Below are 26,868 nucleotides of genomic sequence, written 5' to 3'. Positions count from 1 at the left end.
TAAGAGCTCTTTGCCATTTTACCTCCGTTTCTATTGATTCAGATTTATTTCATTCCACTAAAAATCTTGAATACACCATGGGCACCAGCAGTGAGATGATAGACATTACCTTGGTTCCCATGGAACCGATGGTCTCATGAGTTTGTTCATGAAGGAAATGAGTGTACGCGTACGTGCATTCACTGCCACGCTGAGTGCTGTACCAGAGCGTGCTCTTTGAGCAAGAGCTTGTAACAGCAGGTTTAGCTGACCTGGAGTGGAGGGATTCCTTAAAGATTCTCATTTGTTCTAAAATCTGGAGCATAGAGAGCAGCTGTGTGGGAAGGCCCCACATCTGGGGAGAACTGGCCCGTTCTAGGAGTGCAGAGGAGTCCAGTCTGGCTCTGTCTTCATTGCAGAGTGGAGGGTGGCCTAGACGGTGATTGAAGAGATCATTCAGACCAGGTTATGAGGCCACATTGACTAGTTCGTGTTCATTCAAGAAGTGGGAGATTCTGTGGCAGAGTGTAAATGGGGCATTGGTGAGATTGCGTTTGTATTTTAGAGGATCACTGACGAGCATGTGGACAGCTGGTCGAAGCAGATGAAGTCATTCCGACTGGAGATGATGAGACCCAGGTTTATATAACCATCATTGGAGGCGATGGGTTTTGAGATACATTCTGGAAGGAGGGCTTGCAGAACTTGGTGATTTGGAAGTGAGCATAAGCAGCTAAGTACAGATAAACAAATTTGTGATGGAAGAGACTGTTATATTTTTGGAAGAGATCCAGAAACAGTGATTAAAACACCAAAGCCTGTTTAAGTGGATTCACTACTTAAATGTTCTTCCTGAGCTATAGACTAATAGCTTTTATTCTCAAAAGTAGGAGGCAAGAATCGGGGAAAAAAAAAATAGCATTTGATCTTGGGTTTAACTATGTTACCGAGGTACCTATCAGCTTTTAGTAAATGTGAAACCCTTTGGACTTTGATGGAAAAGTTGTCGAGTCCGTCTGTTTCGTTTGCTCTTGAAGGAAGTAGTGTGGCAGTCGTGGGTTCTTCCACAGCCCCTTCAATGTTAATTTTAATTTTGAAGATTTTTTTAACTCAAGTTTTATAAAAACAAAAATGCTGTATGTCACCCTGCTGTAACCAGCAGGTGTTGCTTTCTTGTTAGTTCTGCATTGGGGATTCGGAAGTGGGTGGAATTACTTGATTAGGATCCAGAAACAGATGGATAACGAAAACACATTCTTGAAAACCATATAGAGTTGAAATCCAGCTAATAATATTTTTCCTAAGCCTGTAACTCTATAGATGTGTTTTTACTACTTTATTCTCTCGTAAATGTGATCCGCGCCATTAAAGGTCACTCTTGGAGACTGAGATTATTCCCAGTGTCTGCCTTTGAGCCTTCCTGTCAGTTCCCGTCGTAATTCACTGCTTGCCGGGGAGCCATGCACCGAGGTGCCGCATTTAGTCTTGCGCGGAATGCAAACGAAGTGCTGATTGAATCATTAATGACGTGGCCTTCCTAGTTTCAAAGCTACAGAAATGATTAGACTGGAAATGTGCCTTTCTTTCCTACAGAGAGATTTTGCTATTACTTGAGTTTACAGCTATGTATGTAGACTTCTGAAAATTTTGCTGATAACCATTCTCCCTTTCTCCTCTCCCCAGCATTCACCTCAGCTCATCAGGCTTCTGAAGGTTCCTTTCATGTTGCCCGTCTTACTGTGATAGTGATTACACATTTGCATCAAATGGGGAAAAAGTTTATGATCAAATAAGACTGGGAAATACTGGGTTAAATGAAGTTAAGTAAATGTCTCCACTGCAGGACCCTAGAACATGTCAAGTGCCAACATGCATCGTGAATCTCCAGAGAGGCCTCTAGTATCAAGTATTTTCCAACTTTGTTGCCAAAGGTTAGAGATGACAGTCAGGATAAGAAGAAATTCCGAGCCATAATTCTGCTAGCTGCCTGCAGGGACCATGAAGAGAGCATAAAGAACTTTGAAGCATAGCTTTTACGTTTTAGGGAAGTGAGAAAGATAAACAGAGCTACATAAATATGAATTTCAAAATTCATCTTATTTCTAGTCATTCAGCACTTGCACTGCCGTTACGGATCTTCGTGTGGATTTTGAGGCTTCTGAACTTCTGTGCTTTGGAATTTCTTCTCAGTGTTGGAGAGTAACCATGTGTCCTTTACTGAACCTCATTCATCCTGATATTCTAACACTCCTAAATAATTGCATTTTTAGTCCTGTTTTCTAATTAGAGTGAAAAGGATTATCTACCTTTAAAGGAATTAGGAAAAATAATTTTATTTTTGTCTCCTTGTTTTGCTCACGCCTTTCTGGTGCTGAGGGAGTGGAGGGTCTGTAACTTTGGTCTCCTTCTCTCCTGAGTGTAGCCTGAGACTGACTCTAGAGCAGGCCTTCCTGTCTCCTGACACCTGAAGTTTTGGAGAACAGAATTCAGGGCTTCGTGAACTTACATGAGAAAAAATAAATAAATAAATAAAGAGTGTACTTTTTCTCACTAATCTCTGGCTGAAGATTAAGCTTTCTTGTGAATAGAAACAACAAACTACTGTAGGAGCCATCCCTGGGCTTTGCACCAGTAGAAACCACAAACATTTCTTATCATGTTACAATTATTATATCTTAAATTATCACTTGTAGCTGGTAGACCTGAATAAGATGCACATTATATCATTGTGTCACAACTTTTTAAAAAGTTGTAAATTGGGGCGCCTGGGTGGCTCAATGGGTTAAAGCCTCTGCCTTCGACTCAGGTCATAATCCCAGGGTCCTGGGATCGAGTCCCACATCGGGCTCTCTGCTCAGTAGGGAGCCTGCTTCCTCCTCTCTCTCTGTCTGCCTCTCGGCCTGCTTGTGATCTCTGTCTGTCAAATGAATAAATAAAATCTTTAAAAAAAAAAGTTGTAAATCGTATTGCATAATAGTTTCCTTTGTAATGCTATGTGTTTGATGCATTTGGAAACATTGCTTTGAGAAGCGTTCTTGGACTTCATCGGACCGCCAAAGAGGTGCTGAGCACAAGACAAATTAAGACCCTTGTTTTAGAGGAAGATACACAGGGTCAAATAAGGACCCCAGGAGGTAGAAGACAAGTAGTAGCCCAGTCCTGCAGCTTCTTTCCCTTCCCTAGCTGAATCCTCTGCCCTCCCTGTTCCAAGCCTCTGAGAACTTGTAGGACTCGCAGCCCATTCTTACTTTTATGCTTTCAACTCCTGTCTCAGCTTCAACATAGCTACTTGCATAGCGCAATTCATCCATTCAGTCATTCCTTTACTCACCAAATATTTGGGGGGACCTATTCAGAACTGAGTACCATTCTAGATTTGGAGTTAGAACAGTACTCAAAACAAGCAACAGACCTTGACTTGCAGAAATTATGTTCTCGTGGAGAGAAATAGACCATGGGCAGAAGAAGTAAATAAGTAGAATGTATGGTATGCCTAATGATGATGGAGGGGAAAACAAAGCAGGGAGGGAAAATAGGGCTTTGCAGGAAGGGGGTTTTAAAGAGAATGGACAGGGAAGGCTGCGCTGAAAGGCATCATTGCATACAGACTGGAAGGGAGTGAGCGTAACAGTCATCTAGGAGTCCAGGCTTGCGGGCACAGGGAGTGCCAGAGTTGCAAAGTGCCCGGTCTGTTGGAAGAAGCCAGAAGCCCAGCATGGCTGGAGGGGGGCAGCCATCATGGGGAGAGCTCAGAGTGAGGTTGGCTTGTAAGGGATGGGAAGGAACACCACACGGAGCGTTGGATGCCACTCAAATGACTTTGGTTTCTTTGAGTAAAATGGAGGCCATTGAAGGTTTGGGCAGAGGACTGACCTGCTGGGACATGTTTTAGTTTCTAGCTCTCTGGCTTTGAAGTGGAGAAAAATGAAACAGTGCAAGAGCAGAAAAAGGAAAAACCTTGAGATTTTTTATTGCTTCCACTTTTTTACAATAACCTCCCAGTGAGTCTCCTCACCATCACCAATTCAGTATCCACACTGCTGCCCGATTAAATTTTTTTTTAAGGCCTTGTATCCAAATGGGTTATGGAGATAATTACAAATGTCAGCTAACAGGATTGAAATCCAAAATGTACCACAGATTTATAATTTTTTCATTCTTAATATACTACAAGCTTCGAACAAATGAAAGTATCCTATACCTCCCTTGCCATTTGGGGAACTCTGGTTTAAACAATCTGTAACACGTGGGGCTCCTGGGTGGCTCAGGCAGTTAAGCCTCTGCCTTCGGCTCAGGTCATGATCCCAGTATCCCGGGATGCAGCCCCGCATCAGACCCCCTGCTCGGCGGGGAGCCTGCTTCTCCCACACCCACTGCCTGCCCCTCCCCCTACCTGTGCTCTTTCACTCTCTCTGTCAAATAAGTAAATAAAAATTTTCTTTAAAAAAATAAAATAAAAAATCTGTAACATGTAATGTAATCTGGTCAACCAGACATATAATGAGTTTTCTCTAGTTGCCAAAGACTGTATTAAGTACTAAGACTACAAAGCTGAATAATTCAGGATTCCGCATTTCTTTTTCCCAGTTCAGCTTTTTCCCTTACTTCTTGTAGCATTTCATTCAATATGTATTTTTATCCCTAATTTCAAGACCTGTATTTTACCTGTAAATGAATGGGTCAGACTGAATGGTTTGTAATATCTCTTCCATTTCTGCATTCTACACCTTCTAAATCTGTGATTTGAATACTAATATGGATTTGTGCAAATACGAAGCAGTCTTTGCTGAGAAATGCAGGAACTTTGAAATTACTTTATATCCAAATAAACTAAGCTTCAGACAGGCCTGAGTGCAATATTTACACTTGGATAAACTATCCAATCTCCTTGAATTTATCTCTGTGGACTAATCAATCCATAAAATAGGGATGCAAATACTACTCACTTTATAAAGTGTTAGGAAGATTAAGTGTAAGGCACTCAAACAGACGGATTCAGAATAAGCTCAAAATGAGTGTTCTCATTCGGGGAGCCTAAATACAGGTGACTTGCCTATCTGGAAGAGTATTCCTAAATATTCTCGAGTTCGGTAAATTATGTTTGTCCTCATTTTACAAAAAAAAGTTAGTGAACACATTGATGATGGTGAATGTATTTTCTGCTCATTCTCATCGTCCTCAGTCAAGAGCTGCACTTTGAGATTCTTTGGTGGCAGATGAGTGTGGCTGAGTAGAACCATCTCCTATCTTACGTCCTCATTGCTCAGCGTGGTACCGAACAGCACAGCTCTACCGTGTGTTTGCTGGATAGACAAACAGATGATCAATTGGTTGAGTGAATGAAAAGGATCCCACAAAATTGTTCGTCCTTTATGCACTGGGAAAGAGAACGTCTTACTCAAGTCAGCGTTAATGAATAGTTGAGTAGGACCAGAATCCAGATTTGCCTACATGTTGGCATTTTTCCATAATTCCATCATCTTCTGTTTCTTACAACGACACAAATTCATGGCCGTGTTGCATTATGATAGACTTCACAAAACATGATACAGTCACATTTTTTAACTTATCCCAGCAAGAATTCCAAGTACTAAGTGAAGTAGTTAGCATTAGTTTTCCTATTTTATTTTCAGAAAATGGACTAGGATTATGGACCAACTTTTGAGCGGTTTCCTTCAGTGTTACAATGCTGTCTCATCTTTTTCGAGTCAAGGATGGCCTTGGGACTCTGAGCTGGACTTTCCAACAGCACTCTGTAGCTGTTTTCCATTCCATTGGACCCGTTGTGATGATGGAATCCTATCAAGAAGAGTCCCTTTGAGATCTTGAGATAAAAAGTCCTGAATGTGTATCATTAACAGTTAGCAAAAGTCATACTTCCTTTTTACATATCTTTCATCTTAATGATCTGAGTTTGGGCCAAAATGGAGAAATGCTCTCAGAAGAACTGCAAGGGTATGAAAGAACATTTTTGAGAGGGATAAAAATTGAGATATGTGACTTGAGATAAGGACTAGTGAAATGTGTCGGCTGGGCGTAAAGGAGCATTTTGAAATCTGGGATGCCAGTGTACCGATACTTAATGGGACAGGTGTTTTTATTATTTATTTTTAAATTTTTATTTTATTTTACTTTTCATTGTGGTAAGCTCACTTTTTAATCCTCACCACCTATTTCACTGCCGTGCCCCCACCCCCGCCTCTCTGGTAACCATCACTTTGTTCTCTGTACTTAAGACTCTGTTAATGGTTTGTAGCCTCCCACCCCGTCTTCTCCTTCGCTCCTTTGTCTCTTAAAATCCACATATGGCTGAGATCATATGGTATTTGTCTTTCTCTGACTTATTTTGCTTAGCATTACACTCTCTAGCCCTTTCTATGTCCTTGCAAATGGCAATATTTCATTGTTTTTATGAATGAATACTATTCTGTTGTGCATATATATATACCACAACTTCTTTCTTCTTTATCTATTCATCTGAACACTTGGGCTGCTTCCATAGGTTGGGTGTTGTACATAATGCTTCTATAAACATAGGGGTACATACTTCTCTTTGAATTAGTGTTCTTGTGTTTTTCTGGTAATTACCCAGTAGTACGTGGGTCACAGGGTAGTTCTGTTTTCAATTTTTTGAGGAACCTCCATGCTGTTTTCCGCAGGGACTGCAGCAGTTTGCATTCCCAATAGTGCGGGATGGTTTCTTCGACATTCTCACCAACACTTGTTGTTTCTTGTGTTTTTTATTCTAGCCATTCTGACAGGTGTGAGGTGCTATCTCATTGTGGTTTTGATTTGTAGTTCCCTGATGGTGAGCATCTTTTCATGTGTCTGTTGGCCATCTGGATGTTGTTGTCTTTGGAGATATGTCAGTTCATGTCTTCTGCCCATTTTCTAGTTGGATTATTTGTTTTGGGGGTGTTGAGTTGTTTAAGTTCTTTGTGTATTTTGGATACTAACCCTTTAACAGAGATGTCATTTACAAATATCTTCTCTCATTCAGTAGGTTGCCTTTTAGTTTTGTGGTTGTTTCCTTTGCTGTGCAGAAGCTTTTTATTTTGATGGGGTCCCAATAGTTCGTTTTTGCTTTTGTTTCCCTTGCCTCAGGAGACATATCTAGAAAACTGTTGCTATGGCCACTGTCAGAGAAATTACTGCCTATGCTCTCTTCAAGGATTTTTATGGTTTCAGGTCTCACATTTGTAACTTTAATCCATTTTGAGTATTTTTGTGTGTGGTGAAAGAGAGTGGTCCAATTTCATTGTGTTGCATGTTGCTGTCCCGTTTTCCCAACACTATTTATTGAAGAGACTTTTTCCAATTTTATATTCATTCTTCCTTTGTCAGAAATGAATTGGCCATGTAATTGTGGGTTTATTTCTCCGTTTCCTATTCTGTTCTGTTGATGCCAATACCATACTCTTTTAATTGCCACCACTTTGTAGTATAACTTAAAATCTGAAATTGTGATACCTCTAATTTTGTTTTTCTTTTTCAAGATTGGTTTGGCTGTTTGAGTCTTCTCTGGTTCCACACAAATTTTAATATTGTTTGTTCTAGTTCTGTGGAAAATGCTGTTGTTATTTTGATAAAGATGGCATTAAATCTGTAGATTGCTTTGGGTATTTTAGACATTTTAATAATTGTTCTTCCAACCCATAAGCATGGGATGTCTTTCCATTTCTTTCCATTTCAAGATGTCTTTCCATCTTGAATTTCTTTCATCGGTGTTTTATACTTTACAGAGTACAGGTCTTTCACCTCTTCGGTTAAGTTTATTCCTAGGTACATCATTGGTTTTGGTGCAATTATAAATGGGATTGTTTTTTTCTTCTTTTTTAAGATTTTATTTATTTATTTGCTTACTTATTTACTTACAGGGCATGAGTGGGAAGGGGGCAGAGAAAGGAAGAGAGAGAACCTCAAGCAGATTCTGCACTGAGCATGGAACCTGAAGTGGGGCTCGATCTTGCAACCTGAGATCATAACCTGAGCAGAAATCAAGAGTCAGATGCTTAACTGACTGGGCCACCCAGGCACCCCAGGATGGTTTTTAATTTCACTTTCTGCTCCTTCACTATTAGTGCATGGGAATGCAGTAGATTTCTACACATTGATTTTATAGCCTGTGGATTTCCTGAATTTATTCATCCATTCTAGTAATTGCTCAGTGGAGTCTTCCAGGTTTCCTATGTAGAGTATCATGTTACCTGCAAATAGATTTTCACTTCTTCCTTACCAGTTTCAATGCATTTTATTTGTGTCTGTGGTCTAATTACTGCAGCTAGGACTTTCAGTACTGTATTGAAAAGGTAACGCTGTTTTACACCATTGAATAGGATGTGAGTTTTTCATAAATGGCCTTTATTATGTTGAGATTTGTTCCTTCTAGACCTACTTTTCAGAGGGTTTTTATTATGAATGGGTGCTGTACTTTGTCAGTTGCTTTTCCTGCATCTATTGAAATGATCAGATTGTTTTATCTTTTCTCTTATTGATCAGATATATCATGTTAATTGATTTGCAAATATTGAACCACTCTTGCATCCTGGGAATAAATCCCACTTGGTCATGGTATATGATTTTTTAAATACATTGTTGGATATGGTTTGCTAATATTTTGTTAAGGATTTTTACATCTTATTCATGAGAGATATTGGCCTATACTCCTCTTTTTTTTGTAGTGTCTTTATCTGGTTTTGGTATCAGGGTGGTACTGGCCTCATAGAATGAATTTGGAAGTTTTCCTTCCTAATCAATTTTTTTGGGAATAGTTTGAGAAGAATAGATATTAACTCTTCTTTAAGTGTTTGGTAGAATTCACCTGTGAAACCATCTGGTCCTGAGCTTTTGTTTTTTGTGAGTTTTTTGATTACTGATTCAGTTTCCTTGCTAGTAATTGGTCTGTTCAAATTATGTTTTTACCTGCTTTAGTTTTGGTAGGGAATTCATCCATTTCTTCTAATTTGTCCAGTTTGTTGGCATAGTTTTTCATAATACTCAGTCACAATTATTTGTGTTTCTGTGGTGTTATTTCTTCTCTTCCATTAGTGATCTTCTTTATTTTGGTCCTCGCTCCCCCTCTTTCTCTCTCTCTGTCTAGCGAGAGATACATCAATATTGTTGATCTTCTCAAAGAAAGCTCCTGGTTTCATTGATCTTTTCTATTGGATTTTTGTTTGTTTATTTATTTTAGTTTCTATATCATTTATTTCTGCTCTAATCTTTATTATTTCCTTCTTTTTTCTGACTTGGGGTTTGGAGTTTTGTACAGATAAAAACTTTTTCTGTCTCCTTTAGGTGTAAGTTTTGGGTACTTATTTGTGATTTTTCTTGCTTCTTGAGATAGGCCTGTATTGCTGTCAGCTTCTGTCTTAGAACTACTTTGCTGCATCCCAAGGATTTCGGACCAGAGTGTTTTCATTTGCATTTGTTTCCATGTAATTTTTTATTTCTTTGATTTCTTTCCCAGTCTTTAGTTAGTAGCATATTACTTAACTTCCACGTATTTGTGCTCTTTCCAGATTTTTTTACTCACGGGTGATTTCTAGTTTCATAGTGTTGTGGTCAGAAAAAATACATGGAGTTGACTTGAACTTTTTTTAAAATTTGTTGAGACTTGTTTTGTGGCCCAATATGTGATCCATTCTGAAGACTCTTCCTGTGCCCTTGGCAAGAATATGCATTCTACTGTTTTAAGATGGGTATGTCTGTGAAATCCACCTGGTCCAGTGTGTTATTCAAAACCATTGTTTCCTTGTTGATTTTTTTGTTTGGAGGATCTGTCCGTTGATGATATTGGGGTGTTGAATCCCCTACTATTATTCTATGACTGTTGATTGTATCCTTTATGTTTGTTATTAACTGTTTCATGTATTTGGGTGCTCCCTTGTTGAGTGCGTCATATGTTTCATTGTTATATCCTCCTGTTGGATTGTCCCCCTTGTTTTTCTGTAGTGTCCTTTGTCTCTTGTTGGAGTCTTTGTTGTAACATCTGTTTTGTCTGAGATAAGTGTTGCTACCCCAGCTTTCTTTGGATAGCCATTTACATCACATTTACATAAATATTTTTCTGTTCCCTGTGTATCTACGGGTATCTTTCAGTCTGAAACGAGTCTGTTGTAGGCAGCGTGTGGGTCTTGTGGTCACCCTATATCTTCGATCAGAGTGTTTCATCCCTTTCCAGTCGGAGTAGGGATGTATTTATCATATTATTTGTTTTGTGATTGTGTTACTTGTGTTGTAGTTGTTTCTATAGATTTTCTCTGATCCTTTCTTCTCTTGTTCTCTTTCATGGTTTGCTTTTTTTAATGATATACTTGGATTCATTTCTTTTTATTCTTTACATATCTATTACTGGCTTTGATTTACTGTTACCATGCAGTTCATAAATAACATCTTTATGATAGTTACTTTAAATTCTCTATTAGGCATGTTACTTACACCCATTTCAGTTCAGTCTCTTGCTGTGATTTGGTCATGTTCTTCCATTTGGGACAGATTTCTCTGTCTCCTCATTTTGTCTAACTCTTTGTGTCTGTTTCTGTGTGTTAGGCAAGTAGCTACTTCTCTTGTTCTTGATAGTAGCCTTAAGAAGAGTTCTTGTACTGTCCTGTGTTGCACTGTTTCCTTTTCTCCAGGAAACAATTCCGGGAGTGTTTCCTGTGTATGTTTCATGTGCTGTGCTCGTGAATCTTGGCCCTTTTCCCTTCAGCCCAGTGGTCTGCAGAGGCTCTCTCTGCCTGTTGTGAGCAGTGGTTGGTACCCGGCATCTTAACAGCCTGTCTGCTTGTGAAGTGAGAACTGCCCAGCTGCCACTGGGACTGAGGTCCCACAAAACTCACAGGTTGGGAGATGTGGTATAGGCAGGATTTGCGCTGGTATTCTCGGGGAGAGTGTCTGTAGCACTGGAGTAGGACTGGGAAGGGTGGACCTGTAGATGTGCACTGGTAGGGGGCAAGTGGGGGAGTTGGCACAACTAAGTTAGGTAAGGAGTGTTGGTGCCTGGTTCCTACAGGTGGCTTTTGTTTATGCTGGAGGGCAGGGACGTGAAATGGTGCCTGCCAGCTCCTCTGTTCCCTCAAGGGGTCACACCATGATTCCTGTCTCTCTGGGCCACACCCAGAGGTGAGTAAATTATTCTCCCTCCTGCCTACCCCTGGTGTTTTTCAAACTGCTGGTTCCGTGCTGGATCCCCAGGGACTGTTTGTCCTGCTGTCTCTTTAAGGACGGACTCTGCTTCTTAAAACCCTCTGGGCTCTCCCAAAGCTGAGCTTGCTGATTTTTAAAATTCTAGGCTTTAAGTCCCCCTGGTTGTAACAACTCCAGAAATTCAAATGTTATGGGGATTCATCCCTCCAGCCCCCACTAGGCTCCCAGGTGCAAAAGTCTATTTTTTGCCTCTGTCTACACTACTGACTCCCTCCCCAGCAGACAGCCCCAGCCCCTTTCAGTCCCGGACCACTGTCCTCACCTTCGTCCCTCCTTTGCTGTGGCTTCCTCCCTCCGTTTAGTAGTGGGGTTTCTTCTGCCAGTCTTCAGAGGCCTTTATGGCTGATTTAGATTGATGTGTTACCTAGTCATATCCAGGGGAGGAGGTGAGCTTAGGGTCCTCTACTCTGCTATCTTCCCCAAGTAATTGTTTGAAGTGTCAGCCTGATCATGTTATGGTCCTGCTTAAAACCATCCTTTTGCTTTCAGTGTTTACTAAGTGCTTAAAACCGCTCAGCAACACAGACAAGGCCCTGGATGATCTCGGCCCTTTCTTACCACGTGGCAGCACTTTCTGCATCTCTGTTTTCAAGTGTAAGTTTTATTAATATTCAGATGTGGTGAGGCCCACAGACGAGATGATCCCTATGGAAAGAAGAGTGACTGCGCTCAAGCTGGAGCACACCATGCCGTGCGGGGCCGTGTGGGGAAGTTCCACTTCCGTTAGGAGGGAGAAGGCCTTGGAGGTGTTGAGGGGAGCGTAGGCAAGAGCATTTTTGTGATTTCTTTGGGAAGGGCAGGGGAGACAGGCTAAGCAGGCTTAGGATTGGCTCATTTCAATCATTTCGCTGGGCTCTAGGCTGTAGGCGGCTGTTGTAAGTTGTCTGGATGTTTGAGGCAGGGGAGTATTGGCTTGGAGTATCCCTGCCTGATGGAAGAGGTGACAGCGTGTGGGGGAAACTGAACTGGTGGGTCTCCCGGTCAGCGAGGCTCCAGACGGCAGACAGCGGAGTAAAAAGTCTTGCTTAATTCAGCCTCCTACTCTCACTGGCTATGCTCCAAGCAGTTCTAAATAACTTGCAATTTCTTACTATTCCAATGTAAATTCCCTTACCCTCTTCCTGGAGAACAATAATCTCTCTCTTAACTTAATGATTTCCTTGGTGAAACTTCCTTGACCTTCCCGCAGACTTATGACCCTGCTGTGCTTGTCCAGTGTCGCTCAGTGCGTTGTATGGTGGCTGTTCGTTCACGTGTGTGACTTCCCACTCTCCTCCCATCAGACTTTGAGCCCCTCGAGGACTGGGACTGTTCTGTTCCTCTTTGATTTTCTCGAGTCTGTAGCCCAGCACAGTGCATGGCGTTGTAGCTGACCTGTAGTACCCATTTGTTGACTGAAATGAAAAAGTGAATGAACAAATGAGTCCTACACTAGTCGTAGCTTTGGGAGAGTTTCCATTCTGGAGACTTATTTTGTAAGAGTGAGCCAAAGCCCCCAAGATCCCAGCTTTATCACTGCCATGAAGTTGCTATAAAATTGAATGATTTATGCTGTTCCTTCCAACTATAATTAATATTCTGATTTTTTTTTTTTGCTGAACTTCCGGTAAATCATATCTTTCGAAAGATTTCCTTTCCAAAATCATGCACATGATTTTGATTTCTATATAAAATATGTCCCATAAAGTGTATTGAGATGGTTAAGATCGCAGGTTGTGATCTGAGTTCCAGTCCCACCTATACCGCGAGCGGCTTTGCTCTCCGTCCAAGTATGCACCCTCTGAAGACCTTAAGTTTTCCGTCTGTGGAATGGGGATGATCATGACATCTACTTGGTGAGATTATTCATGGGGACGCCCCAGCACAGAGTAAACACTTGGAACCAGCTGGCAGGATTATTGTCATCGGGGGCTTGAGCGCCATGCCTGTAACTCGTGACCTTCTGCTCTCTCACGGTGTGTGGCCAGGGCTTACCGGGCGCAGGAGCATTGCCTTTGGGAAAGAACAGAAATAACACACATGTAGCTTCATGTATTTAGCTTTAACCATTTTTGCGTATTATTGTTCTTATCACATTTTACATAATAAATTAAGTCAGTGGAAGAGCATCTTTTTTGTGTTACAATTACCTAGGCTGTCTGGTAAATTAATTCTTTCACAGGGGTTAAAAATGTAGGGGAGGGGAATAGGAAGACGGTCATTTTATGAAGTCTGTAAAAACAGAGTAAGTTCTATGTCTGTGGGCTGTTACTGTTGAGGTGTAATTCATATCCTAATACAACGCACCCATTTAAAAATGAACAATTCAGTGGCCTTTAGTATATTCACACCCTCGAGCAATCATTACCACCGTCTATTTTAGAACATTTAGAATATCATCTCAAAAATAAATCCCATACCTTCTGCTCTTACCCTCTGGCCCCTCAGTCCTAGGCAACCACTGATGGCCTGTCTGTTTCTAATGAGTTCCCTGTTTTAGACATTTCATATGAGCAGAATCATGTAATGTATGGTCTTCTGGGACTGGCTTCATTCCTGTACTATAATGTTTTCAAGGTTCATCCGTGTTGTACTATGTACTCAGTAGTTCCTTTTATGGCCCCGGAATACCCCGTTGTATGGTTCTGCCACATTTGTTGGTCGGTCTGTCTGTCTGGACGTTTGCATTGTTTCCATCTTCTGGCTGTTATGAATAATGCTGTTATAAACACTGTGTGCACGTTGTTATGGGAGTTTGTCTGTGTGGCTAGGAATACTGTTGTGGGTCATGTAGTAACTCTAGATTTAATTATTTGAACAGATGCTAGTCTGTTTTTCCAAAGTAGATACACCATTTTGCATCACCACTAACACTACTTGAGGGTTTGGGTGCTCTACATTCTCACCAGTACTTGTTTTTAATGAACTTTTTGATGTCAGCCATCTCAGTGGTTCTGATTTGCATTTCGCTGTTGACTAATGATGTCAAGCATCTTTTCATGGGCTTATTGGCCATTTTTTTTCCTATGAAAAATTATCAATTAATTCCTTTTGCCTATTTTTAATTGGCCATTTGTCTTTTTATTACTGAGTTGTAAGAGTTCTTTATATATTCTAGAACTACATGCTTATCAGATCCGATTCATAACTATTTCCTCCCATTCTGTGGATTCTTCTCACTGTCTTCATGGTGGGCGTCCTCTGCAGTACAAAAGATTTTAATTCTGACAAAGTCTGATTTATCTGTTTCTTTCTTTTGTCACTTATGCTTTTAATGTCATATTTATGAACCCTTTGCCAAATCCAGGGTCATGAATGTTTTACCTGGTGCCATCTTCTAAAAGTTTCAAAATTTCAGTTTTTACTTTTAGATATTTATCTACTTTTAGTTATTTTTTGCATGTGTAAGGGTCCAGCTTTGTTCTTTAGCTTGTGGCTATCTAGTTGTGCCCACATCATTTGTGATAAGAGTGCTGTCTCCCCATTAGGTGGTTTTTGCACCGTCGTCGGGAATCCGCGGGCAGGAGATGTACGGGTTCATTTCTGGGCTCTCAGTTTCATTCCCATGCTCTATGGGTCTCTCCTTCTGCTGTGTCTATATTTTGATTTTGAAGCATTTTATTACTTTTGTCTTGTTTTTCTTTAAAGAATATTGACTTCCAAGAAGATATATGATGTATTTTTTTCACAGTTTTTGAGTCCTGTGTAATTTTATAGTCATGATGCTGGAGCTTAGCAGACATGAGAAATAGTGATTCATCCAGAATTACATGCTTCAGGGTGAGCATGAGCATAAATTCCAGGTATTACATAAGCCAGAGTTTTTCTAAACGCTAGTCCTATTTTTCATTTTAAGAAGTTTCCTACTTTTCCCAAGTATTTTTTTCAATTTGTAAAGCAAATACACAGCCCCTTACTTGCTTCTAACAATAAATCGGTGAGATGTAGGTACTGTTATCTACTGCCACTTCTGTTTTGTCTTTATCATGTTATCTGTAAGGAAGCTGAGGTGTGGGCATATGCAGAGATTTCTCCGGAGTCACTCACTCGGTTTACACCGACTCTGAACAGACTCCTCACTGCTTTCTGTTCTCTGACCACTCCACTTGGTTTGTTTAGGAAGCCACATTTTATTATTTCAAGGGCTCTTTGTAAAGCCTGGTTCCATTTTGAATTTTTTTAATGATTCAGAATCTCAATAGTACTATTTCTTCAAGTCTAAGTGCATATCATGCTAGAAACATGCTTTGAATACACACAATGCACCTAAGAATCGGATTGTCCTGGTGGGTGTGCTCTGGTCTCTTCTCTCCAGCTGCTGTCTGTGATAATGGTACCAATAAAAATACTTCGAAGATGAGAGTAAGTGACGTTCTAGGCACAGGTCTCAAAAGATTAGTTACATGACATCCCCGTTCATTTCAGAACCCAGCATGAAACTGTCACCCATGGAATATGAACTTTTAAAAATACGTTTGCCTGTGTGCCTTTTTGGATTTGGCACTTTTCCTGACTCCCCTAGTATTCTGAATTTTGTTTTCCCTGCAAGGTTTTTGGCTTTGCTCGCTCTGGCCTTAGCATCTTACTGGGGCTCCACCCCTGGCTTCTTGTCCCTTGCCTTTTATTCCGTGTGTGCCAGCTTGGTGCCACAGGGATTGGAAACTTTTGATGAGGACTATCTTTTTTCTTCCATAATGGACCTTTTCCTTTTCCTTTTGTTTTTTTTCGGGGGGGGGGGGTGTCTGTTTGTACTTTTGACATTTAATTGGTTTTCATTTTCCCATTCCTTCTATCAGCAGTGTTTTTGCTTCACCCTTTTCCAGTATGTTTATCTGAATGACTTTCACAAAAAGTTTTTCCTTTCAGTCTCTTCTTTTTCTCTCATTTATTTTCATTTTATTTAAAAAGAAATCCTCCCTCATGATTTTTTTTTTTTTTTTTGCTGCTTCTTGACTGTATTAACTGTTCTCTACCAAATGACGCTTGAAGATCTCTTAGCTTAATATTTTACCTTTTTTTTTCTTTTCCCATTTTCCTTTTTTACATAGGGGAAGTCACTTGTTCTGAATATCTTCAAAAATCATCTTATTCCAATCAGACGTGTTCTTATCACAGTCAGAAGGAGGGGCTAGAGCTCCCCGAAGCAGTGCACACTGGGGGTAGGGCACAGCCAGCAGCTGGAGCCACTAGCCTTTGAAAATCCCAGGAGGTAGCAGCATGTGCCAGGCCTTATCTCCCTACTGCACACGGGCTGCTTGTCAGTTTCAAATGTCAGCCGCTGGTGGCATTGCTTACAGACAGTAGGCTTTGTGTTGAGATAGAAAGAAAATATTTTTAAACCTTCTTGGGACCCTGGGAAATTACCATTTTTGGACAAGAAATAGCCTGCCACCTTACCAGTCTATCAGTAGGTAAAAGCCTCTGACACCAGGGCCAGGTCTGAGCCCAGGATCAGTTACAGTTGGCATGAACAGTACAAGCCACGGTGTTCTCAGGATGTTGTTATTAAGGCGTTTTATTTTTATCTTGGTGAGACAGTCCTACCCTTGGAAGGCCAAAGAGAGGGACTTTGGGGGCCCTTAAACGTAACCATGTGACAGGTGCTACTCTTTCACCTTCGTGTATTGATTTTCGTAAGTGACAAGACAGCAAATCTGTAATCATTGCTTCTCTGTAGTAAGTACAGGCATGATTCTTTTGAAAAGACTTAATTAAAATATAATGAAACTGTTACCCCACAGTACAAATAATTTAGGAACTGACTCTTGTTAAAAGAATTCTGTACTTTCCCGTGGGGCTCCTTTCAGTAGTGCTTCAAAAAAGAGGTTTCCCCAGAATGGAGGTTCCTCAAGAAGTTGAAACTAGAGCTGCCCAATGACCCAGCAATCGCACTACTGGGTATTTACCCTAAAGATTCAAATGTAGTGGAACGCCTGAGTGGCTCAGTTGGTTAAGCAGCTGCCTTCGGCTCAGGTCATGATCTCAGCGTCCTGGGATCGAGTCCCACATCGGGCTCCTTGCTCGGCAGGGAGCCTGCTTCTCCCTCTGCCTCTGCCTGCCATTCTGTCTGCCTGTGCTTGCTCTCTCCCCTTCTCTCTCTCTGATAAATAAATAAAATCTTAAAAAAAAAATAAAGATTCAAATGTAGTGATCCGAAGGGGCACGTGCACCCCAGTGTTTACAGCAGCAGCGTCCACAACAGCCGAGCTGTGGGAAGAGATGAGACGGACAAACGGGTAGAGAAGATGCGGTATTTATATACAAACCGTGGGAGCTTACTCAGCCATCAGAAGGGATGAGAGCTTTCCATTTACATCTGGCAGGCATGGAATTGGGAGGTATTTTGCTGAGTAAAATAAGTCAACCGGAGAAAGATAATTATCATATGGTTTCACTCCTGTGAGGGATATGAGAAACAGTGTAGAGGACCACAGGGGAAGGGAGGGAAAACGGAATGGGAAGAAACCAGAGAGGGAGACCAACATGAGAGACTCTAACTATGGTAAAGAAACCAAGGGTTACTGCAGGGGAGGTGGGTAGAGGGAGGGGGTAACTGGGTGCTGGGCATTGAGGAGGGCACGGGATGCAGCGAGCGCTGGTGTTCCATGCAGCTATGAATTATTGAACTCTACATCTGAAACTAATGATGTACTGCATGTTGGCTAATTGAACTTAACTAATAAACACACAAAAAAGAGGTTTCCCTACATTTTAAGTTAAACCTAAATTTAACACATTTAATGTGGAAAGTGAAATATGTATAATGAAATAATGTATAGAAATATGTATATGTGTATGTATAGAAATATGTATAATCCATGTATACACATCTGTACATATATAGAAATATGTATAAATGGGTAAAACAGCCGGCCCTACCTCCCAGAAGGCTGTGCATTTCAGAATGGAGCATGTGACCTCTTACGATGCCTTACTCTGTTGTCTTTCTGAAGCTTTGCTGCCTGACTCTCTTCAGGGCAAAGAACTGAGTTGGTGAGGCTCAGTAGGTCCTCTTAACCCTACTCATTTCTCGGATCTCTGGGCATGAGGAGTGTACAGAATCGCTGCAGAGTACATTTATGCAAAGGACAGCGGAGGGTACTGTTCTCTCCTCTCTCCTGCAGGCACGGTCATTCCTGTCCGTCACCACCGCCTGCCCCAGCTTTGAGTAACTTTTGCCTTCGTTTGAACGATCATACCATTGTCTTATCACCCGTCGCTTACCACCTGTCACTTGGCCTGTGCTCTGTGTATAGTGTATCTTTGATGGATGCTCCTCACCTCCTGGTCTAGATACTCCAGTTAGAGGACCTGTGTTACACCTTGTTGCAGTCTCCTAACCAGAAAAATGCTCGAACACAGAGTGCTTCCTCAGCCTCGGTAGGAAACCACGGGATCTTGTTAACTGCAGATTGTCATTCAGTCGGTCTGGGTGGGGCCGGAAAGGCCACCTCCCCGACAGACAGACTCTGGGGCAGTGGCACACAGCTGGTCTGCAGGCCACACCTCCAACGCCCTGTCTCTGGCAGAATTTCAGCAGATGCCTGTTGGTGATGCTGTTGGTTTAAAAAAAAAAGGGGGCGAAGGATTTAAATTTTGTTAAATGCTTCATTTGTCTGCAATATGAAAACTGCAGTAAGAAGTGAACATATTTTTAAGTCAGTTTCTGTGAATAACTGAAGATGTGGGTTGTCTCTTTTACTCTTTTATTCTGCCTTGTCTATCTGATCTATAGAGATGGACTTTAACTTATCCATTTCAATAGATACCAGACCGAAGGAGATTACGTACGAGTAGCTCCTATTTTGGCTTCATTAGATTTGGGCTCCAAAGCAAAAGCTTTTATAACACATTTCCAGTCATCTGAATTATCCATTCCTTAGATTTATCCATTGTAGCTTTGAGGAACACAGGTGCAGTTTTCCAGATAAACCCAAATTCTGCCGGTATCACCTTTTAGGGGCAAGAATTGTGCATAAACTTACTATAAACCCAATCAAATCTTTCCTTCCTCTTTTTTTTAATGGAATTCAAAAGTGGTGAGCAGGGAGCCTGCTTCTCTCTCTGCCTCTGCCTGCCTTTCTGCCTGCTTGTGCATGCTTTCTCTCTCTGACAAATAAATAAAATACTAAAAAAAAAAAAAAAAACCTACCAACAAGCAATGAATCTAAGTCCCAAGACTTGGATGGCAACCGAGAACTCCTCTGCCAATAGCAGAGGTCACTGTTCATGGCCCTGCTCTCCCAAACTGAGAACGCATTAATGGTAATCTGGGAGTTTGCGCTTCAGGCTTTGATTGTCACTACTAGAGTATGCAAATGGAACTCGCTTTTCTGTTTTTTTAAGATTGGCATTATTTTTTTTTAAGATTTTATTTATTTACTTATTCATGAAAGACAGAGAGAGAGGCAGAGGAAGAGCCAGACTCCCCACTGAGCGGGGAACCCGATGCGGGACTCGATCCCAGGACCCTGGAATCATGATCTGAGCCCAAGGCAGACGCTTAACCGTCTGAGCCACCCAGGCGCCCTTTCCTGGTTACTTTGGTAGAAACAGTCTACTTCCCTCCTGTGAAATGTGAAGTACCAGCTGCCATTCGGCACGCGCCGGCCAGCCTGCTGGTGTGTGTCCCTCTCCCGGAAAGGGCAGCTGCCTCGCAGAGTGGCTAAGAGCTGCGTGGCATCCAGCACACGGTCAGGGAACTGTCCCACCACTGTTGATACCGGACAGTGTTTTTACGTCTGTTGCAAGGAGCACTGGGTGTTACACACAAACGAAGAATCAGGAACACTGCACCAAAAACTAATGACGTGCTGTATGGTAGCTACTGTGACACGGTAGAGAATAAATAAATAAATAAAACTTTTTATGTCAAAGACATTGCCGAGACCAGATTTATAAGTAAATCTTTGTGTAAGCTTTTTTATTATTAACTTAGAATACATTCTTACAGGTGGAATTGCTGGGTCAGAATATAAAAGGGTTAATTTGTGTCTAATTTGTTTTGTGCTTTCTGAACTACAACCGTAGTTTAACAGGCTTCGACCTAAACAATGACACAGTTTCCTTTGTAAAATATTTTGTCTGAATAGCAAGAAGTGCATGAATACACAAAAGAGTTACGTAATATCTGGGAACTAATTAACCCAAGGAGATAGTAACAGCGGCATCACAATGAGCAGCATTTATCACCGGGACTTGCCGGCGTCCACTGCTCGTTCTGTTCTGGTCTTGCCACATTGGAGGTACTAGGTTGTACATGTAATACATAAAACAGGTCACACATGAAATTTAACTGAGAATGAATGGCTGGTTCCCAAAACATTTGTCTTTTAATTTTTTCCCTCCTGCAGAGAATTTTATTTGGTAAAATACTCTGCAAGGAGTGTATACTCTGTCAAGACGACCAAGGAAAATATACTCTGTCAAGACGACCAAGGAAAATACAGGAAAAGCAAAGCTTGTTAACTGTTCCTTATTTAGTGTAAGGAGTACGTAGATGAGCAAATCTTGGCAGCGTGTTAATTTGTTATATTGCAAAGCTAGCTATTTATCAGGTTTTAAAAGCAGAATTAAATATATAAATGATTATATTTTAAAAGAGACTGAATTAGATGAGTCTGTGTATCATAGTGCTGATTTAAATACAGGAGTCCTTTTGGTATAGCATATGAAATAAGTCAAATGGCAGTACAAGCATTTGATGAGTTTAAATAGTTCTCTAAAAGAATATGAATCTGGGGGTGTGTGGATGCTCAGTTGGTTAATCCTCCAACTCTTGATTTTGGGGCAGGTCATGATCTTGGGGTCATGAGATTGAGCCCTGAGTCAGGCTCCTCGCTCAGTGGGGCGTCTGGTTGAGAGTCTCTTCCCTCTCTCTCTGCCCCTCCTCTGCTCACACACTCTGAATAAGTCAGTCAGTCAGTAAATAAAATCTTCACAAAAGAAAGTCTTTCACAAGGTAAGATATTTAGCACATAGAACGGCATGTTTCTGATTTTTAAGAGTGCGTGCAACAAGTCTGAAGTTACATATCACTGTAACAGTTAAAATACCTTTCAGTATATACAACTGTACCGTAAGTTAACTGTGTATATTTTTAAAAGCTTTTAACATTTCTATTAATATAGTCATTTATTTATATTAAATTTCTTTTTTAGTTAGAATTTACGGCAATTGAGAAACATGCAACATAATAAGATAAATCAAGTGAATGAGGAAATCAAGACAGGAAGCAAAGGAGACTAGAAGTGAGAAAAAGTGTGCCATGAAGTCCTATATTTTTATTCCTGAGAGGTCACTGTGTGGCTCTTAGTTTTTAGGGATCCACTGAATCAGATTATATGACTGTCGGTGTCCATGAGATCAACTAATTGCTCACAAAAAATCCTAACTTTTTCTGATACCGAAGAGGAAAGTCCTTTGTGGCTCCCCAAAGAAGGACTAAGTGATCTAGCACTCAGTCTTCAGTAATAGCAAGTTTCCTAGGCTATTCTTTGCAAGAAGCTGATGATGCCATCCCAGAGGGTGGCAGTTTCATGAGAAATCAGAAAGATTTGATCCCACATCTTGTTGCAATACAGGGCTAGAGTTCTTTAAAAAAAAAAAAAAAAAGAATGTGTTGTATTGTTTATGCACCGCACACAGTGGTCCATGCAATCCGTGCCCTCCTTAATACCCACCACCAGGCTCACCCAGCCTACCAACAAACCCTCGGTTTGTTTCTCAAAGTCCACAGTGTCTCATGCTTCGTCTCCCCCTCCGATTTCCCCCAATTCACTTCTCCTTTTCTTCTCCTAATGTCCTCCGTGTTATTCCTTATGTTCCACAAGTAAGTGAAACCATATGATAATTGACTCTCTCTGCTTGACTTATTTCACTCAGCATAATCTCTTCCAGTTCCTTCCATGTTAATACAAAAGTTGGACTTTCATCCTTTCTGATGGAGGCATAACACTTCATTGTATATATGGACCATATCTTCTTTATCCATTCGTCGGTTGAAGGGCATCCTGGCTCTTCCCACAGTCTGGTGATTGTGGTCATTGCTGCTATGAACATTGGGGTACAGATGGCCCTTCTTTTCACTATATCTGTGTCTTTGGGGGTAAATAACCAGTAGTGCAATTGCAGGGTCAGAGGGGAGCTCTATTTTTAATTTCTTAAGGGATCTCCACACTGTTTTCCAAAGTGGCTGCACCAACTTGCATTCCCACCAGCAGTGTAAGAGGGTTCCCCTTTCTCCACAAATTCTCCAACACTTGTTGTTTTCTGTCTTGTTAATTTTGGCCATTCTAACTGGTATAAGGTGGTATCTCAAATGTGGTTTTGATTTGAATCTCCCTGATGGCTAATGATGATGAACATTTTTTCGTGTGTCTGTTAGTCAGTTGTATGTCTTCTTTGGAGAAGTGTCTGTTTATGTCTTCTGTCCATTTTTTGATGTGACTATCTGTTTTTTCAGTGTTGAGTTTGAGGAGTTCTTCATAGATCTTGGATATCAGCCCTTTGTCTGTACTGTCATTTTCTCCCATTCCGTGGGTTGACTGTTTGCTTTGCTATGCAGAAGCTTTTGTTCTTGATGAAGTCCCAGAAGTTCATTTTCACTTTTGTTTCCTTTGCCTTTGCCTGTCTTGAAAGAAGGTGCTGTGGCTGATGTCGAAGAGGTCACTGCCATGGTCTCCTCTAGGATTTTGATAGATTCCCGCCTCACATTGAGGTCCTTTATCCATTTCGAGTTTATCTTTGTGTACGGTGTAAGAGGATGGTCGAGCTTCATTCTTCTATACATAGCTGTCCAATTTTCCCAGCACCATTTATTGAAGAGACTGTCTTTTTTCCAATGGATATTTTTTCCTGCTTTGTCAAAGATTATTTGACCATAGAGTTGAGGGTCCATATCTGGGCTCTCTACTGTGTTCCACTGGTCTATGTGTCTGGTTTTTTTTTTGTTGTTGTTGTTTTTTTGTTGTTTTTTTGTTTTGTTTTGTTTTGTTTTGTTTTGCCAGTACCATGCTGTCTTGGTGATCACAGCTTTGTAATAAAGCTTGAAATCAGGCAACATGATGCCCCCAATTTTGTTTTTCTTTATCAACATTTCCTTAGTAATTTGAGGTCTTTTCTGGTTCTATACAAATTTTAGGATTGTTTATTCCAGCACTCTGAAAAATGCTGGTGGAATTTTGATCGGGATGGCATTGAAACTATAGATGGCTCTAGGCAGTATAGACATTTTAACAGTATTTATTCTTCTGATCCAAGAGCATGGAATGGTCTTCCATCTTTTTGTGTCTTCTTCAATTTCTTTCATGAGTGTTCTGTAGTTCCTCAAGTACAGATCCTTTACCTCTTTGGTTAGGTTTATTCCCAGGTATCTTATGGTTCTTGGTGCTATAGTGAATGGAATCGATTCTCTAATTTCCCTTTCTGTATTTTCATTGTTAGTGTATAAGAAAGCAACTGATTTCTGTACATTGACTTTTGTATCCTGCCGCATTACTGACTTGCTGTTGTATGAGTTCTGGTACTTTGGGGGTAGAGTCTTCTGGGTTTTCCATGTAAAGTATCATGTCATCTGCGAAGAGAGTTTGACTTCTTTGCCAGTTTGAATACCTTTTATTTCTTTTTGTTGTCCGATTGCTGTTGCTAGGACTTCTAGTCCTATGTTGAACAACAGTGTGGTGAGAGTGGGCATCCTTGTCGTGTTCCTGATCTCAAAGGGAAGGATGCAAGCTTTTCCCCATTGAAAATTCGCTGTGGGTTTTTCATAGGTAGGTATTGTGAAGTTGTGGAATGTTTCCTCTATCCCTGTACTTGGAAGTATTTTCATCAGGAACGGATGCTGTATTTTGTCAAATGCTTTTTCTGCATCAATTGAGAGGACCATGTGGTTCTTTCTCTTCTCTTACTGATTTGTTCTATCACATTGATTGATTTGCGAATGTTTGAACCACCCTTGCGTCCCATGGATAAATCCTACCTGGTCATGGTGGATAATCTTTTTAGTGTACTGTTGTGTCCCATTAGCTAGAATCTTGTTGAGAATCTTGGCATCCATATTCATCAGGGATATTGGTTTGAAATTCTCCTTTTTGGTGGGGTCTTTGCTTGGTTTGGGGATCCGGGTAATGCTGGTTTCATAGAATCTGGAAGTTTTCCTTCTGTTTCTATTTTCTGAAATAGCTTCAGGAGAATAGGTATTATTTCTTCTTTGAATGTTTGGTAGAATTCCCCAGGGAATCTGTCAGGTCCTGCACTCTTATTTTTTGGGAGGTTTTTGATCATTGCTTCAATCTCATTACTGGTTATTGGTCTATTCAGGTTGTCAATTTCTTTCTGTTTCAGTCTTTAGAGTTTATAGTTTCCAGGAATGCATCCATTTCTTCTAGGTTCCTTAACTTATTGGCATATAACTGTTGATAATAATTTCTGATGACTGTTTCTATTTGCTTGGTGTTAGTCATGATCTCTCCCCTTTCATTCATTGTTTTATTTTTTTTTTAAGGTTTTATTTTTTTTATTTGACAGACAGAGATCACAAGTAGGCAGAGAGGCAGGCAGAGAGAGAGGGGGAAGCAGGCTCCTTGCTGAACAGAGAGCCCGATGCGGGGCTTGATCCCAGGACTCTGAGATCATGACCTGAGCTGAAGGCAGAGGCTATAACCCACTGAGCCACCCAGGCACCCCTCATTCATTGTTTTAGTAATTTGGGTCCTCTCTCTTTTCTTTTGGATTCGTTTGGCCAATGGTTTATTGATCTTACTGATTCTTTCAAAGAACCAGCTTCTAGTTTCATTGATGTCTTTTACTGTATCTCTAGTTTCTAACTCATTGATCTCTGCTCTAATCTTGATTATTTCCCTTCTCGTGCATGGGTTTCTTAATTTGTTGTTGATTTTCCAGTTCATTAGGTGTAAAGAGAGTTAGTGTATTTAGGATTTTTTCAGCTTTTTGAGTGAGGCTTGGATGGCTATGCATTTTCCCCTTAGGACCGCCTTTGTCTTATCCCATAGGTTTTGGACTGAAGTGCCTTCATTCTCATTGGTTTCCATGAATTGTTTAAGTTCCTCTTTGATTTCCTGGTTGATGCAAACATTCTTGAGCAGGATGGTCTTTAGCTTCCAAGTATTTGCCTTCCTTCCATACTTTTCCTTGTGGTTGAGTTCTAGTTTCAAAGCACTGTGGTCTGAGAATATGCAGGGAATGAATAATCTCAATCTGTTGGTATCAGTTGAGACCTGATTTGTGACTCAGTATGTGGTCTATTCTGGAGAAGGTTCCATGTGTGCTCAAGAAGAATGAGTATTCTGTTTTAGGTTGGAAGGTTCTGTGTATATCCATGAGATCCACCTGGTCCAATGTGTCATTCAATGCTGTTGTTTCTTTATTGATGTTCTGCTTGGATGTTACTGAGAGTGGCGTGTTAAGATTCCCTACAATTGGGATGCCTGGGTGGCTAGTTGGTTGGGTGGCTGCTTTCGGCTCAGGGCATGATCCCAGTGCTCTGGGATCGAGTCCCACATCGGGCTTCTTGCTCAGTGGGGAGCCTGCTTTTCCTTCTGCCTCTGCCTGCCACTCTGTCTGCCTGTGCTCTCTCTCTCTCTCACTTAAATAAAATCTTTTTTTTTTTTTAAAAAGATCCCCTACAATTAATGTGTTCATATCAATATGAATCTTTATTTTGATTAACATTTGGCTTATATAGTTGGCTGTTCCCATATTGGAGGCATAAATATTTACGATTTTTAGAACTTCCTGGTGAATAGACCCTTTTAGAATGATGTAGTGTCCTTCTTTATCTCTGACTATAGTCTTTAGTTTAAAATCTAATTTATCTGATATGAGAATCTCTATCCCAGCTTTCTTTCGAGGCGTGTTGGCATGAAAGATGGTTCTCCATCCCTTCACTTTCAGTCTGCATGTATCCTTAGGTTCCAAATGAGTCTCTTATAGACAGCATATGGATGGGTCCTGGCGTTTTATCCAGTCTGCAACCCTGTGCCATTTTATGGGCACATTTAGCCTGGCTTAGTGGTCACCCATTTAAACACTGCTGGTCTTGGAACCTCTTTATGTTTCCATCCATTTTGAATGTCAGCCTTGCTGGATAAAGTATTCTTGGCTGCATGTTCTTCTCATTTAGTGCCCTGAATATGTCTTGCCAGTCCTTTCGGGCTTGCCAGGTTTCTGTGGACAGGTGTGCCGTTACTCTGCTGGTCCTTCCTCTGTATGTAAGGGATCTCTTCCCCCAGCTGCTCTTGAGACCTCTTGTCTGGAATTATGATTCATGAATTTCACAATTAAGTGTCTGGATGTCTTTCTAGACTCTATCATGGTGGGTGTCCTTTCTACCTCTAGGACATGAACACTTGTTCGATTCCCTACATTAGGGAAATTTTCATCTAGAATTTGTCCAGTTGTATCTGCTAGTCATCTCTCTTTCTCCAGCCCCTCAGGATCCCAATAATTCTGAGGTTGGAATGTTTCAAGACATCATTTATTTCCCTAATTCTGTTTTCATGGATTCTAAGCTACTTGTCCCAGGCCCCCTCCTGATCCTTCTTTTCTGTCAGTCTGCATCTATATCACTAATTCCATCTTCTGCCTTGGTTACCCTAGCTTTACAGTATTTAGAATAGATTGGATCTCACTGATAGCATTTTTAACTTCTGCCAGATCAGCTCTCACTTCCACCCTTAGAGA

General features: G+C 40.9%; 1 protein-coding gene across 3 annotated transcripts in view; it reads left to right on the top strand.

Moving 5' to 3' along the window:
- Nucleotides 1–26,868, top strand: part of NME7 (NME/NM23 family member 7) — a 279,199-nt gene that overhangs the window by 171,424 nt on the left and 80,907 nt on the right. Inside the window, exon 11 of one of the 3 annotated variants that reach the window (XR_014303906.1) lies at nt 18,423–18,546. The exons of the other annotated variants lie outside the window; for them this stretch is intronic. The gene's annotated coding sequence lies outside the window, so the exon portion shown is untranslated. The remainder of the gene's footprint in view (nt 1–18,422; nt 18,547–26,868) is intronic. 3 annotated transcript variants of the gene reach the window in all.

The sequence above is a fragment of the Mustela nivalis genome (assembly GCF_964662115.1).
Source record: "Mustela nivalis genome assembly, chromosome: 16".
In the NCBI taxonomy this organism is placed as follows: Eukaryota; Metazoa; Chordata; class Mammalia; order Carnivora; family Mustelidae; genus Mustela; species Mustela nivalis.
The sequence above is the reverse complement of the archived record's forward strand: the minus strand, read 5'-3'. Positions and strand labels throughout refer to the sequence as shown.